General features: G+C 43.4%; 1 pseudogene; it reads right to left on the reverse strand.

Moving 5' to 3' along the window:
- Window positions 1-3964: 3964 nt before the first annotated feature.
- LOC115402738 (olfactory receptor 24-like) lies at window positions 3965-4937 on the reverse strand (annotated as a pseudogene).
- Window positions 4938-6735: the final 1798 nt, after the last annotated feature.

Genomic DNA, 6735 nt, shown 5'->3' on the forward strand with positions numbered 1-6735 from the left:
ATGTGCATATTTCGATATTTGAATACATTTGTGGAGTCAAAAAAATAGCATATGGTTTTTTTCCATGTAGTGGTAATGTTTGTCCCCTGAATACAGTTTGTTTGTGTGCTTATTTTATTGTGAAAGGGTAATGAAGATAAACGCGCAGCACAGACGGAGTGGGTCGAGTCTGTGTTTACTTCCGGATGCGCAGCTAAACTATCGCCATGGATGAAGAGAGACTCATTGTGGAAGTTGAGAAACTGTTTGGCAAAGAAACGACGAATGAATGAGTTGTTGTTGTTGTTGTTCCGGCTTTTAGTACTCTCAGTATATTGCGGGATCTTGAACATCTCGCGCATGCGCTCCACAGTGTTTTTGCGCTCTGCTCTGATGGAGCAGAGCACAGGAGAACACGTACAGTGGGTGTTGACGCGCGCACACAAAAACGGACGTTAACGCGCAGCGTCGCACCGCAGGGAGAGGCGTGCTGTGGGATCAAGGGGTTAGCTGGATCTTTCCATCAATGCGTCCCCAACAACACTGTCTTTTCAGGATACCAGACTGAAACAAACATTTCTTTTTTTTTTTTTTCCCCCCTTGTCCTGTTCGGCAGCTGGGGCGTGCAATATTGTATGATTGTAGCCTTTTACTATCCGAACAGATTTTAATGTCAGCAGCAGGACGAGACTGAGTCTCCTCCTGCTGCTGCCTTTATTTAAAGCTGGCATCCGGCATGGCTGCTGGACAGGACCGGGACGGAAATGCTCAGAGAGCAGGAACAGAAAGAGAGAAAGATAAAGAGAGGGAGAACGGGGGGGGGGGGGGGGGGGCACAACCTATGTACAAAGTCACAATACAAAACAGTGTTGTCGACACACCACACACAACCTAGAACAATCCCAAACCCCCAATCTAGACAACACCAAAACAGAGCCGACAACCAACACAGAAAATTACAGAACCATACATACATTTTTTTTTTTTTTTTTTTTCCGAACCATATTAGTGAACAGACCAGGCCACAAAATAAAAGGAGGTGTAGGGGAGGAAGGAAATGCAAGGACACCACAAACCCTTTTTTTTTTGTTTTTTTTTTTTTTTTTTGAATATAGCTAGTCGTAACTAGTAGTAACTAGTAACTAGTAGTAAACTCGGGGCGTGCATCAAGAGAGGTCTGCTACAGATCACCATTAGTCTAACCACCACAAGAAGACAAGGTAACCGAGTGTGTGAAGAGTGATTAAAGATCAACGTGATCATGTAAATATGATGGTGACAGTGATGGTGATAGTGATCATGCATATATGACCTCTGACCTCTGAGAAGGCCAGAAGCAGGCCAGAGAGGCCCTCAGAGCCCAGACAGCCAGCGGTCATCACAGAGCCTGGATCCAAGCCGCCCCCCCCAGGCAGACGCCCACGCTCCAGTCCAGAAACGGGGCAGAGGAAAGCCCCGGCCGGGGACCCCGGCAGCCCCGGGGCCCGGGCCCCGCGGAGCCACGACCGGCAGGAGCCGGTCCACCCCGGGCGCCGGACGCCCGGGGCGGGCAGGGCCGAGAGCCCAGGAGCCAACCCCCCACCCAGGCGGAGGGCCATGACCCACCCGGGAGAACCAGCCCACACGGGCGGCTCCCCACCCCAGGCCAGTACACCCCCCAGCGCTCCGGCCACGCACCCCGAGATCCAGGGCATCACTGTTCACAAAGTGTATGTACGATTACTGTATGCATGTAATGATTGTCGTGAAAGGGGTGGGCCTCTATAAGGTTTCACTTCTAACCCACTCCTTCTCAAACAATTGTACGAAAATCTAATGTACAACTGTACATGTAACCTTTTTTTCTGTTTTTATACATCCTTGTTTTTATGTTCGAAATAAACTTTATTATTATTATTAGTATATGACTAAGCCAGTGGTTCTCAATGTTTTTCTGTTACGCCCCCCCAGCAAGAAGAAAACAATTCGTGCCACCCCACCCTCCGCCGCAACTATAAATAGTAGCATTTGTCTCTAAAATTGTTCTAGGTACACCTCTACATAACATCCTTGTTAACATTAAAGAAAACAAATAAGAAAGAGATATAGTTCAGCTTACAAGACTGACTTTATTAACATTGTTTATTAGTCTGTAAAAGAAAAGATTTTAAGTGCATCAATTTGCCTGAAATTCAAAAAATAATAATATCCTTGTTTAAACTGTAAACATTTTGACAGACTTATTGCACCATTTGCTGCTGGAAAATAAAATTAAACAAAATCAATAAATACATTCAAATTCACTTCAGCAACATTAACTCAGGAGCACAATATATAAAACACTTTAACCTACAAAACAAAAACCAATAAAACAATTTGTGCTGATTTTTTTTCATTTTTTTATCAAAATGAGGAAGCCAGGATTAATGGCTACAATGAGCAGGTTCTGCAGAGCACAGCTTCTCAAAGCAAGGTTTGGCTTCACAAAGGTAAGATGTTGCAAAAGGAAGCAGAATGCCCAAAGACCTCTGCTCTGAGAGTGGATCCTGCCTCTCTACACTCAGAATTCTCTCTTGACTCACTGTCTTCGTCTCTCTCTGCCTTTCTTTTCACCCCTGTTAAAAATGTCTTCATGTTGTCTCAGGGTTTGTTTACTGGCTTCACATCGCACCTCGTTGCAAAAAAAACCTACACCGTAGAGACTCTGACAGTGAGAGCGCCACTGCCAACTGCTGGAGTGGATGTGCAATTATACTTTATTTTAGTCCGGCGGAAAAAAAAAACATGTTCCCCACGGTCACACGCGCCCCCCCGGGCATCGCACTGCGCCCCCACAGGGGGGCACGCCCCACAGTTTGAGAACCACTGCCTTACACCATGGAGAAAAGGACGCAAGGTTTCTGTATTGTTGGCGGTCCATTCTGGGTGTTATTTAAATACTTTATGAACAATTAAAAAACAAACAAAACAAAAGCAGAAAGTGTTCCATGTCTTTATTTCCATAAACATTCACCAAAATATTGTAAAATGCAATACAATTACCTTAAGAAGTAGATTGACTACATTTTGCAGCCACATCTCTTTTGAAGAGTTTGTACATCTTGGTTTCACTGTGCGCTATTAACTTGTGCATATCTGACAGTTCTGTCCGAGGTTTGGGAGCATGTCTGTTGTTCACATATGCTGGTTATACAGATATTTTAAATATATTTGAATAGAACAGAGTTGAAAATGCAGATCCAATCCTTACCTGGTCTTTATAAGTCACATAGACTTGAAATTAGTATGTGTCTGCAATGGTTTCACAATTTAACTAAACATGAAATATCAGTGTGTAATATAAAAGTGCTTTTATTTCACATGAACCTGACAATGTCCGCAAAAGTTGCATTAAAATCAGGTTTGACCAAAAAAAAAAAAAAAAAAAGCCCGAGCCCAAATCTCAATAGGTAAACATATTTCTGGAAATACGGGTCAAACACATACAAATTGTGAAGTCTCAAGGACCTCAGGAAAGGCACGTCCCCATTTTTCACATTCCTGTCATACATCCAGGTATTACATGAAAACAAGTGTGTGTGTGTGTGTGTGTGTGTGTGTGTGTGTGTGTGTGTGTGGGTGGTGGGGGCCCAGCAGCTGCCCAGCAGTGTCAGAACATAAGGAACTATATTTCATACAAATATCGCCATAAATTCAACATTTCAAGTTTTAATTGTAAGGAAGAGAATGACGGAGGAGCTGGAGAGGAGACAGACTGAGCACTGTGGTGGACCCATTTCATCTGTTGTTATAGTTTCATGGCTGAATAAGTGTACTGTTGATGAACGTTGAACGTGTTGTTGAACGTTGATCTGCTGTTGTCTGTCTCTCCCAGTAATAAGAATGATAGAAGGAAATTCAGGATAAAGATGTTTTCAGTCATCTTTTATTGACTAAAATCAACAGGATTCCATCTCGGCATCATGATCTATCATGTGAGTCACAACATTCAGCTTCTGTCAGTGTGTCACATGTTGGATTTTGTGTCATGCAGCAGGAAGAAACATTTCATGTTGATCTTTAATCTTCTAAAAATCACTCCTCTGATCTGGGGGAGATTGAGCCCATAAACTAGAGGGTTGCTCAGAGGGTGGATAGTCAACTTCTCCAAGGTCAAAACAGCTATGACAGCGGAATGAACGTTGTCGCTCTGCCTCAAGCTGGACATCACCAGGTCACAGAGAACAGAGAAGGAAAAATTCAGAAAAGGTAAGTATGTGAGGCAGACAGGTCTGAAACGCTTTCCCTTTGACTTTGGCCGAGCTTCTCCTGCACACAGTCAGTATGCGCAGGTACGTGTACAGGATGAGGACCAGGGGGAGGAAGACTGTCGTCACTGAGACAACCTGGACTGCCCTAAGATTTGCAGTTGTGTCCACACATGTAAGTGTAGTCAGCTTGATACAGTACAGATTGTGCAGTTTATTCCTGCACAGTGGCAAACCAACAAGCATCAGAACAATAATGCCGACAAGTAATGCTGGGTAGAGCTCAACAAAGATTATAACACACACGACTGTCTTGATTGTCATTTTACTATTGTAGTGCAAAGGGTGGCAAATAGCAATAAGCCTGTCAAAGGCCATGATGCACAGAAAAGGCAGCTCATTCGCAGTACAGGAGAAGACAACATACATCTGGATGAAGCAGAAGGGACGTGAGATGAAGTGAGTGTCAGACAGCAGGTCCATGAGGAACCTGGGGAAGAAGCCAGAGGAGCACAGCAGGGAGTTCACACACAGGCAGCAGATGAAGATGTACATGGGCTGATGCAGAGACTTCTTCAGGCTGACTGTGAGGATGACGACGACATTAGCAGAGATTATTATCATGAAGAGCAACAGGCACAGAGTGAAAAACACATATCTGAGAGGTCCATAATCTTCAAATTCTGTCAACTCAATGTAGTAGAAATCCAGGCTACTGCTGCTGTTTCTCATGTCAGTACAAGAAGTGATGGAAGGAGAGAGGAAAATAAGGCAAGATCACATGAGAAAGAACATTTGAACAAGGCACTTGTATTAATTTAAGACGCTAAAGATGCCAATTTCAAACTGAAAATGAGCACCTGACAGTTTTCAGCATTCCCGGCATATTTGAGGTAATTCAGAAGAAGGTAGGCTGAAATCAGACGCAGCTGTAAAAACAGAATATTTGAAATATGCACAAGCAACCCAACATTTCTCATTTAGGTCTTCAGAGGAACAGTGAGTCAGAACAATGAATTCAGGTTTTCTAAAGCTCACAGCAATGCATAACCTGGAAAACCTCCCCAGAACTGCACTGCAGAGTGTATCATCTACAACAACAAAGAGTGCAGAAGTATAGAAATCACTCAGCATCCAGTGGTGTGTGTGGCTGAAGAAGATAGAGACAGTACACAGAGAAGTTAGCTTCTACTGAAGTCTATACCAGCCTCACCTGATCTGCAGCGACCTGAAGCAGCCACGGGATGTTTATTCTCTTCTGAAGGTCGAAGCACTGGAGGCCAGGAAGGGGGGGGGGGGGGGCTATCTCCCGACTGTAAGCAATGGACATGGGAGTTTGTATGCATGTACATGTGTGTGTGAGTGTGTGCCCATAAGTGCACATGATTATGGTGAAGGTGTGGCTTTTTGTTTTTAATGAATATGGATTTTTGTCTTTATACTGTAAAGCACTTAGTGTTGGGGTTTTTTTTTTATATGAAAAGTGCTCTACAAAAAAAGTTCGATTTGATTTGGTTTTGATTTGATTATTTAAACCGGAAGAGGTTTACCTGGCTCATGAAGCACCGCAGCTGCATGTGGTGTATAATGGTGGTCAGAGCTACATAGCGGTGTGGTAAATCGCACTACCACAGACAGAGAACACTCCCACTTCAGTTCCACACACTGATCATTTTCTCGGTGGGATTAGCATGTTGTGTGTATTTTATTTCGTTACTCAAGTTGTAAACAAAGGTCAGTATGATGTTCTCTGTCATATCTGTATGCAGGTGCAGTCGCTGCTCATCTGTAGTGTCGATGTTAATAAAAGACCGTCACCTGTTTGCTCTCTCTTCCTTCCTTACTGTTGTTGTCGTTTGCTTGTCTGTTCACTTTTTTGTTTCTTTCACTTTCTGTCCCTCTTCCTGTATCTCTGTGTCTTTCTGCACATGGGTCCTTCCAACCTGCACTCATAACAGATTATCAGTCTCTCTTAACAACAATATACCGTATTGGCCCGAATATAGGATGACTCTGAAAAGAAGACAACCCTTATTTTTGAAATTCCCTTTTGTGAAAATAAAAAATGTTGAAGACACTTAGGTTACTCATAAAACTTTTTATTGTACAATTATTCTCATCTCAAAACAGAGATAACATTCCATGTGATTTTAGACAAAAAAAATATTCTTTATATTCTCTTTCTCAAAATAAGCAACTATAAAAAAATAAGTAGCCTTTGTCACAAGTGCAGGTTGGAAGGACCCACATGCAGGCAGCACAGGCAGAGCAGAACTTGCTTTATTTTCAGAAACAGAGGAACGCAAGAACACGGAAAGGCAGGAACAAGGTGAGCTGAGCTGACATGCAGGCAAGGACACAGAAGCCCGCAGACAGACCCACAAGGAACCAACCAGGACATGTGAGGGAAGCAGACTTAAATAGCTGCAGACACAGGTGAGGCACATTAGGGTGAGAAGGAGGCGGGAGACCAGACAGGACAACATGAGGGCAGACAGAAAACAGGACGACAGGACATGCACAAAAGAAA

Source organism: Salarias fasciatus, chromosome 16, assembly GCF_902148845.1.
Source record: "Salarias fasciatus chromosome 16, fSalaFa1.1, whole genome shotgun sequence".
Taxonomy (NCBI): Eukaryota; Metazoa; Chordata; class Actinopteri; order Blenniiformes; family Blenniidae; genus Salarias; species Salarias fasciatus.